The 10,466-nt window shown below is 40.6% G+C and overlaps 2 long non-coding RNA genes across 2 annotated transcripts; both read left to right on the top strand.

The window, feature by feature from the left end:
- Positions 1-209: 209 nt before the first annotated feature.
- On the top strand, positions 210-598 carry LOC124650495. The gene is made up of 2 exons (XR_006987021.1): positions 210-260; positions 437-598. It is a non-coding gene; the product is annotated as an uncharacterized LOC124650495 (long non-coding RNA).
- A 4,587-nt stretch (positions 599-5,185) lies between these two features.
- Positions 5,186-6,978, top strand: LOC124650427. Its single transcript, XR_006986992.1, has 4 exons — positions 5,186-5,554; positions 6,085-6,155; positions 6,574-6,696; positions 6,790-6,978. It is a non-coding gene; the product is annotated as an uncharacterized LOC124650427 (long non-coding RNA).
- The last annotated feature ends 3,488 nt before the right edge of the window (positions 6,979-10,466 follow it).

A 10,466-nucleotide genomic window follows, 5' to 3' on the forward strand; every position in this document is an offset into this window, starting at 1 on the left:
TTAACTCAACTTATTCAACAAATTTTACATACATAGGTTAATCTATCCTGCACGCCTTGTGGAAACTCAAAAGGAAACTTATTTGAGCAGAAATATGCCGTGTGTAACAAATAATACATACATATGTTGTGATTGTAATTGCATAAGATCATTTATTATGGTCCATTCAGTTTCAAACGCATATGAACCAATTTGTGTGTACCCGTGTAGGTATTTATCAAGTAAGCCAGCATTGGGACAAGTTAACGATCACCAAGAAGGTAATACACATTACCAGTTCAACCTGATATCTGATTGGTCATCTTTTTAGTTTTGCATATGAATTTCTAGGATCATGAATATAATGTGTTGCTGGAGCAGATCTCTGTAGGCCCGACACAGCGTTTTCACATTATTTGTAGCTGTTTCAGCCACTTCTTGATGTAGTCTCTTATAGGCGTCCGATGCTGCAAGCTTCCTACATGATTGTGTGTGCAGTGAAACCTGATGGCTGCCTCCGCAACACTCTCCAATGAGACATACTGGCCGGGCATGTCTTCTTCTCGCCATGGTGACATGGTGTATGACGAGCTGCAAAGTATCAACTGACGTGGGATATCTAACGTTGTATATGATGCCCCCATAGGGGGCCTCACAGCGTTTTGAGCCTGTGAGCCATCGGATCTTACCAGCAGGTGAATCTTGGCCGTCCATTTTTCACTGGTGGAGTAGTCCGGAAACGAGGCCCTCGCGCGACCCGTTTTTTATCCATGGGTCGATGAAGCCCGCTCGGCCCGGCGTCGTCGGGGAGAGAGCACGCAACCCTCCTCCTCCTCCTCTCCCTCGCGCACCTGCCTCCCGCCGCCACCCCGCGCCGCCTCTCCCCTTCTGCCCCGCACACACCGCAGCCGCGCGCCATGGCGTTGCCAGGAGGAGCGCCTGCTCGCGCGCCCCAATCCCCTTCTCGCGCAGCCCCGCCTCTCTCTCCTCCCCGCCCTGCTCGCTCTCCCCAGGTTGAATCCGATCCGCCGCCTCCCCATCTTCCGGACGACCTCGTCCCGTCGCCATCGCCGGCGACGGGCAGCGCGGCCGACCTCGGCGCCGGAAACGGGCAGCGCGGGCGGTCTCCGCAGGGACGGGGTGGGAGAGCAGCGTGGGCGTCCTCCACAGCGGCCGGCGCAACGGGACGACGCGGCGACCTCCGTTACTCCGGCCAGGACGGCGCGGTCGCGGAGGAGCGTGGAAGGACGGCCAGTAGGGGGCGCGAGTGAGCTCCTCCAGGGAGCAAAATCTCTAGGGACCCTTGCCGCACGCACCTGCGCTCCTCCATTTCTGCTCCGGAGAAGCGTCTGCCTCGTTCCTCCCTTCCTCCTCTCAATCTTCTTCCACCTCAAACCCGCGCCCACGAGAAGAGGTAGGAGTACAATGGCAGTGACTGTTTGCTTGGCTGACGGGTGGGGGAGAGAGGATGCGGCATAGGAAGGAGGAGCAGTCTGAGGAGCTGGAGAGGCAGCGGTAAGAACAGGTGATGTGGAATATCGCTTCCTTCAAGCCCTCTCCATCATCCTTTGGCTGGAGGCCACCAAAGTCGTTCTGGACCAGTAAAAGCTAGGCAAGGGCACTCCTAGCCTCCTCCCCTCTCTCATCCACTGCACACAAATTTTCATCTTTGTGTATGTTCACGTTTATTATTTATGTGCATAAGGTGTTTGAAGAAAATCCAAAGAGGCTGTAGCGTGCTCGCATTCACCTGTGGAGGAACCATCACATACGGGCATGAGAGGGACAAATCCTTCATTGACCAGGGTGTCGTCTGCAGCAGCTAAATCAGATGAGGCTTGTCATGCCTCCACTTGAATCGTCAATCTTGTTGTTCTCTAATGGAGATGGTGAATCCCTTCCCGCCGGACCGTCCTTTTCTCACCCCTTCCTTACATAGCATTATTTGTAGAGTTATTTGATTCAGTTTCTCCCTCAGTATTTTCTATTAATCAGGTAGCATAAGGTACCTTATCTAATTGTGATGCATACCACAGTGTGCATAATTCTGCACCAGAGTTAAGTTTTGGTAACTGGAATTGCAGGTTATCTTTGATGCAGTCTGCTGGCTATGGTGCCTGGTGATGATAGATAATATGATACATTTTTATCATTTGGGGATCTGCTCATACCATCCATGAAGGTAATTGGCTTGGATTCTTGTGGAGTGTTTTTTAGAATTGTACATTTTATCTTTAGATGTTAAAACTTTTGGATTAGAAGAATATGTTTGAAGAAACAAAACTAGACCAGCTTCCCTACATGTTTTAGTGTTAGTTGAATAAAATAATAGGAAAGATAAATTTGCATCCCTTTGTTCAACTTATTTTTAACACCAAATATAAAGGTGCCTCTCTCTTTCACGGTATGTTTGCTGGTGAGTTCACATTTGGTAGAACTCAGCAACAAACGCCTAGGTGAGAATTAGGGGTATGTTCTGAAATTTTATGTTTGTTTCATGTTGATTTCAGCTGTAACTGTTTGTATTTTGAGGTTGCTGTAATGGCCGCTGGCCACTAGCTATTGTAAGGGACTTCGGCGGCCTGGAGAAGGATGAGCCCCGTATTCTGGATCATCACGGGAGAAGCTGACAAATATTTCTGCAAGATGAAAAGGTTCCTCCCTCTCTCTCTCTCTCCCTCTCCCTCTCTTATGGTATGGTTGCTGGTGAGTTCACATTTGTTATAAGTCAACTACGCTTAGGTGAGGATTAGGGGCATCTTCTGGCTGTTGTAACTGGTATTATGGTTGCAACATCCCCAAGAAGCGATAACTCAACTGTCCCTCATTGAATTTGTTTGTAATTGTGCAGCTGAACATTCTAGATGTGTAGTTCAAAATTCAGTAACATTAGCCAATTATGTATTTATGTTAAATATTCAGTATTTCAGTTTTTTTGTGAATCAGTTTAGCATTGCAGAACTAACATTATAGATGCTCTAAACAATTCCAAATCCCCTATCCTGGCTGCCTAGAGACCAACAATTCAAATTTTATGACTAAACCTTTCCAGTATAGTGACATTTCTATGGTCAAAATAAGGTATCAACGCTTCATTCCTTTCTGCATGAAAATAGTCCTCTCTGGGATCTCCCTGAGAAGCAGCCTTACTATGATAGCCCGTTTACTGCACTGAATCCTAAAGACACGAGCTACCATCGTTGCCTTTTGAGAAGCTTCCAGGAGGCTTTCTTTAGCATCAGTGTACTTCAGCTGAATTGTTCTGATTTTTACCAAGTAAAAGAGGTGCGGGCAGAATTGCAACAGAAAGTGTCAAAGTTCGTTTGAGCATGCTTGTAAAATGAGTTAACTACAGAAAGATCTCATATTTCAATAATCAACTACCCAACACTGATACGGATACGAAGATATGTCATTTTGAAAAAGTGTGGATATAAGGATATGTTTTAATAGCTTTCTAAATCAGAAAATATTGGTATTTGGTGTTGACCCCACCCCCTGATTTCTCTCTAAAATAGTAACATGGCGCCTTTTTTTGCTGGGGCGATTTATGCAAAGACATTCTTAGACTGCTTGTCTGCAGTCAAAGCTGTTGCTTGCTTGCTTCCTGCCAGAGAAAAGAGAGCACGACATTATTGTGTTCTATTTGTCAATTATAAGTTTTCAGGGTTTGGGTGACTCGACGCTGCAGCAGGTGGAGCAGAAGTGGATGCAGTCTTCGTGTTAATCACTGGTTCTTCTCTCTATTTCTTTTCTTTCTATTCCTGTAATTTATTATCATGTGATTGGTGAGAGCTGATGGAGGAAGAGATCTGGCAGCATTCATTTTAAGTGACTGAAAAATATTGTGAGGCACATATATATCAATCATATGCTTCCTTCAACTCATCCAAAATATCTAATATTCACTCTAATTTTTAGTTTGTTATGTACATTCTCCCGCATGCAAAAACTCTGTCTAGGTTTTTTTCTGGTTTATATTACTATGATAGGTTCAGGCAAATCCTATTTTTTTCCTTAATACTCTGTGACTCATATCCTACAGAACTAGTGCTAATTAAAAATGGTATTTTATAAACCTTATGGTTCGGAAATTAATCATGTTTGTTAATTTCTGTATCTAGATGTGAAAATGCAAGGAGGTTTTCCCACAAATTCTATGTAGCAAACCGGCATTAGTGTTTCTGTGGTGTAAATCTTAGTGTCAAGAATGCATGTGTGCCCATCGTGGAGCTTGCTCTGTACATATATCATTTTTTCTATTGGTGCGAGCTTTCCAGAATCTTTTTGAATCGTGCATTGGTGAAAGTTGAATTTGGACCAATACATTTTCTATTCGTTTGACTATATCTTTCTCTCTCTCAGTTCACTGTTATGTTTGATTCTGACGGTGTCTGTATCTGTATGTTAGGCCAAGATAAACCACAACGAGGCATTACTGCAGTGATATGAAGGTAGATGGGGTCAGTTTCCCCATGTCTTATGTATATAGATTTTGGAGTTGGACCATCCTGGAAAACATAACTTTCCTTTGTTCATTTTCCCTATTTTTATGAGCCTCCTCATATGTTTGCCAAAGAACCTGCTGCCGAATTATTGTCACTCGGTTGTTGTTTTTATTGCTCTTTTCATTGTTATACTTATATTTAAAGATAAAGATGAACACATTTAGACCTGGGAAGTTACGATTGCTTTTTTAGCTAACAGAAGCTGTATTTGTAAACCACTTAGTATCTATATGTAACTGTAGGATTTTAAAGAATTTAGTAACGACCATGTACTATAGGCTTCTGTGGCAAGCCGCTGTTTTTGTAGTTACTTCAAAAAATGTTTAGGATTTTCTCTGCTGTATTACCTTAAATTTAGTTGTTGATTAATTTATTTTTTCCTTTGCAAGAATGCCCGCTTTTGGTGATGCAAGTAGCTATTGGGTGATTTTCTGTTAACTATGTCATGGCCTCCAAAGACATGTCCTTCCATTTGTGTTTGGCTGTATTTATGAAGTAGGTTCAAGCTGCAATAGTTACCGTGTGTTCTTCACTTACCGCTTACTTGTTTCGTGCAGCCTACCATTCCCCTGTTGTTGATTATTTTCTGGTGTCTGTAACAATATTAAATTGAGGTTATCTATTTTCTTTGACAAGAAAAGGCAACCTTGATAAAGAACGTTGCAAATTAAGCGGAAGAAGAGAGCGAGGGAGGAAAAAAGGAGACTCCCAGATCACTGACAACACCTACAAAGCAAAATGGGTAGTCCATGGCTTTGTCCTTAACTTGCACATCCTGGAATAAAATCTGGAGCTATAGATTTATTTCCAAATTGGTAGGAGTATCACTGTTGGTAAATAATGATACAACAAACGAAGGGCTTAGGAGTAATAAATTTCCTATTGATTAGGGCAATGTAATCTCTGTTGGACTGTAGGCTGAAAAGTACCAAACTGAGAAACACCGAAGTTAGGTGAGGCTGAAGTTTTTCGAATACCTTGAGGATGCAGCATACAGGAATGCATCCCCGCCATCTGCCCAGGGGGAACAAAATCACCTACTCTCAATAGAGAAGATGGAACATCAGGTACATAATGGGCATTATATTCCTGAAAATAGTAGAATCGAAGTGTTCTTAGGAATTGTATTAATGAATATTTATATAGTGTTTCACACATGATAGTTTTTTATTTCACTTCTAAAGATGCTTAATATAGTGTTTTGTAATTATTTACCGGGGCCCTAAGACACTCATGTGCTACTACTATTACGTTTGTGATTTTGTTTGTTTTATCCTAATTTAATTCACCTCACTTCGTTTTGAATTAAACCTGAAAAACACATTAATATTGTCCAACTTATTTTTTTACTTTTTACAAACCGTAAATCGATGGGAACTTCACGGGATCGTGCGCCAAGGTGCCATTTTAAGGTACAGTAAAGATAGTTAGAGAGATTGTTGTATTTGGATGTTCTTTATGAAAATTCAAAAGTAGTTTCCTGCACACCACTTTATTTTTCTATATTCTCTCCTAATTTATTCATGTACATCAGTATGAGTTTAAATGCTATCTCCTAAAATATTTCATTCTGCTGGGTTCCTACATTTGTGTCCAGATCTATGTAACTATTGACTACACACGAGTGGTGAACTTAAGTATTGAGCGAGGGAAGAAAATGGCTCCAAGGTAACACACTGAACGCTTGAGAGCTGGTTTCTGAGAAATTTAACATTTACTACTCACCTAAAAATGCATGTACTAACATTCAGGGAGTAGGATACAATTATGAACAAGCAGCGCCCCTTCAGTTTAAGCAATAATTTAATTTAGTTAGGTTGAATTCAATGTTTAATTTTATTCTAACCCAGTATATCTATGATATGCTATTTGCATAGAGTTTTCTTCTTTCGAAAACGGAAGTCCCATCATTTGCTTGCATATTTGTTTGCCCACAACCAAAATATTGCTTTATTAAACTGAACTTTCTTTAGCTTTTGCGCTACAGCTGAGAGCAGGTATTATTCCCTTATCAAGCATGTGATTCATCTTGCTGCCAACTACTGCATTTGGTTTACCTCAGCTGTCTATTCCTGGATTGACTTAGTGTTCTACCTTATGACAACTTATGGCTTCCAAGATTACTTCAGTCCAGTACAGTATATCGATGCAACAGTTAAAGGAAGAGGCTTACCGCTATGACTTCGATGTGCATCCTACAGATTACGAGGTTTGATCATCGTTACCTGAACTATCACTACTTGTGTGTCAGTGTCTGTTTTGAGTATTGATCTCTGATCATGGAGTCATTGTGTTTGAACAGCTTTGCTTTAAACCTGAATGGTACCCCCTCCATGTGTTTAGCTATTGTAATCTCTGAACAATGTGTTCATGTCCCCATTGTAATATATTTTCCTATTTTCTCACTTGTGTTTGGCACATTTCTCTACTGCACTATCTGTAATTACCTCTCTGATGGTCAATGGAATGTTAACCACTCATGTTTCCTCTACATTATGGTGGTTCTCAAACTCGTTTGGTAGAAAAGGAATGCTTTGAATATTTGTTATGGTTTACAGTCTCTCTGTATGTTTATTCAGATTCTCCCAAAGTGTTGAGGTACCATTTAAGATTATTCGAGACATTCTATATATCATATACATTTCTCCCTTATCTTCTTTGGTTACTTTTATTTGGTCCCATTTTCTATGGTGGCTTGAAACATGTTTTTACAATCTAAATATTATTTGTTTATAAGAAAAATGCTAAGCCAGATATAGATATTTGCTTTTGTACTTCGGGAACGCCATGCCTTATTCATATATCTGTTCTTTTGCACTCCACGTTTTCTTATATGTTCCAACTTCACGAGATAATGACTTTGAACTAGGGAATTCAAATTTACAAATATTATCATTTTTTTCACCTGATTTTTACTGTTGTTATACAAGATGTGAAATCTACGGGGTCGTGCGCCAAGGCGCACATTTAAATCTAGTAAACAATATGTGTGGCCTGCAACCAAGGTTCCCACTTCAAATCTCTAGAAGCATTAGCTTTACATAAATGGAGTCGAGAACATATAAAAAAACTATACTTAACAATTGTTCACACTGAGAAGAGTATCTGATATTGGTCCACAATCCGAAGCATATCAACATTTGCAATGAGCTTCCATGGTCCTAAATGGTTGTAGAAAATTGCACAATCGTTTCTTCAACTAGATGATACCCCGCGCGTTGCGGCGGGATTTTTCTACTAATGTATAGAATAACATTTCATATCATATATTCGTATATAGCTTTATGAAAGCTTTGTTGTAAAGCAACGCGTTTGATTTATTGAAAGTGGATAATAAGTTCATTGCATGATCTGAGCACTTCAGTGGCTTTGTAAATCTTTTTATCATCAGAAAGGATAACCGTGGCATCTATCTTTCCCTAGTCCCCTCTCTTGAAACTGGTCCAAGTATGATCTATTTTTCAGTTGCGAAGAACATATGCTTGTGATGTTAGCACGTGAATGTCCCCGCTCTTGAAACTTAGATGCTATTAATGGTCGTTTCACGTCCTTGAATTTTTGTATTGCCTTAGTATACATCTTGGCGATTAGGTGAAGATGGAAGCACATGTGGTGGGCCTCATTGGTATGCTGGATAAATAGAATTGTACATAAAAATAGCAATGTGAAATGTTAACATAAATATTAACACGTGAGTATAGCACATGTTATGTCCTCCTTGTCGCTCCATAGATCACTGATGGGAGGAGCCTGTGCTGTGAAAGCTGTATTATTTTGATATGGAGAAATGAACTGGGACTGTTCTTGTTATATAGAGGAATTTTCTTGTGCCTTAAAGGGGGTAAGGGGTTATTAATGTGGTTTTAAAATGGACATTTAAAAAAACAACTGAAACAGTTTTGAGCATCAATTATATTAGTACTGGTTATTTATTTATACTGTATTATATTTTGCAATGGCGTTGCTGTAGAACTTTATTGCAAATACTTTATGAGAAAACAAATAACATACTTTATTGCAAATATTTTGCAATGGAGTATGAGAAATATACATGAATAGATAAATGCATATTTAATTCCGAATTAGTTTGTACAATACTAAGAACTTCACCGGTGAAATTCGGCCATGGAACATTTCTTTTGACAACACCAATGTCTTTTTCTTTTTTTGAAAAGGGATAAACCCGGCTTCTGCATCGTGATGATGCACACGGCCTTTTATTAAAACCCAGCATATTTTGTTCAATATCTAGTACACGAAGAGACAGCATATAGGAACAATATCTTAATCTGCACAGATCACCCTATTACAGAATATGACAACACCAAACGGTTTATAAACTTCTCTTCTCAATCGGCAGAGATCACTCCCGTAGAATCCAACTGCATAAAAAATTTGTAAACTTGTTAGGTGCTGAACTTGAGTTTCAACCCAAAGGTAATAAGCTCAATGTCTTGGCTAGGTATGTACGTGTAGTATGAACAATGACTTCTCACAAGTAGGAAAAAACAAAACAGAAAAAGCGTAGTTATGTAAGAAAGGATGTAAGAACATTTGAGTATTTCGTCGCACTGATACCTTCATAGGAAAACTCTTCAATATATAGCATGATAAATCAGAGGGCTCATTCCATTGTACAGATGCTATTCCATGAAAATTGAAGCTCTGCTAAAGCAAGGATGAAAGAATGTATAAAATGAGAAATCCCAAGTTAAAAGCGATTGGAAGTAGAAGCAGCATCAAGAGGCAAAGAATCATGGCCAAGGAGTCAATGATACATTGCGGCTGAACATAGAAATGAGATGAATTGGAGACTGCATCACACAACTCGGAAGCACGTAGACCGATCAACACGTTCAGACATATGAAAAGGCATTGATCCATGCTGCACCCTGAGTTTCTATAGTTTGTACCTAACCAAATTTCACGTTATTCCTCGCACGCTTACAACCACTGAGCCTCCGTTGCTGCTGTTATACATGTTGTAGGTCCGTATGAAACCATGACAATTAGTAAGTCGATATTTATATCAGTAAGTATAATAGCATGAGACTTTGCCAAAAAAATAGCATGAGACTGAATGCTTACCAGGAATGGCTTGCAGGATTTTCAGAACTCTCGGTATTATCCATGATTGCAAGCCGAATACACGGAAATTGACCTAAAAGGATTTCTGGTCTCAAGCCAATCTGTTTTAACAAATGTATTATGTATCTGCTGGAAGATTCGAGGGTAGCAAATTCCAATGTTAAAAAAAGGAGACATTAATTCGAGGGGAACAAACATATACGATATGCAAGAGGAAGAAAGTAGAAGATGCATCTGCTGTTTCAATGTAAAAACTAAAAATTAAATGTAAGAGAGGAGATCTTGTGTACCAATATAAGCATGTCGTGGAGCGTGGCTTCTTCACCAGTTCATCCTTGACTCAGAATCCAATCGAAATCCAACTAAATCGGTGGGGAATTGAGTGAGCAGCACGCAAAATCTAAGGAAAATCGGATCAAATCGGGGCAGGCAAAACGTGGAGCAGCTTTCGACCGGAAGAGCAACCTTGCAGATTATAAATTATGGGCGATCCATTGAGAGGATAAAGAAAAGAAACTAAGAAAGGGGGAAGAAGAATCTGGAGCGGAGAGAATGGCGCAAGCAGGGGGCGCGCTTGAAATCCATGGCAACACGGGAGCCTTTTAAAGATGGAGGCGGCCGGGTCAGTACCAGTTTCTTGTGTAATGCACAACAATAATGGCATGGGACGGTTTCATCGGCATTTGTGGCGAGGAGGGCATAGGTCGCAGAGGGAGGATGTGTGGGCACGAAGTCGGAAGACGAACGGTGGTGCCAGAGAGCACGAAGACGAACAGACGAACAGCGGCCAACTGTTTCTTTTATAGGAGGTGAAGCCAATTGTATTTGTGCAGCCCATGTACAGACTCTCACCCAGCTCAAGTAACGCCCAGCCCATGTGCAGAAAATTGG

The sequence above is a fragment of the Lolium rigidum genome, chromosome 4 (assembly GCF_022539505.1).
Source record: "Lolium rigidum isolate FL_2022 chromosome 4, APGP_CSIRO_Lrig_0.1, whole genome shotgun sequence".
NCBI lineage: Eukaryota > Viridiplantae > Streptophyta > Magnoliopsida > Poales > Poaceae > Lolium > Lolium rigidum.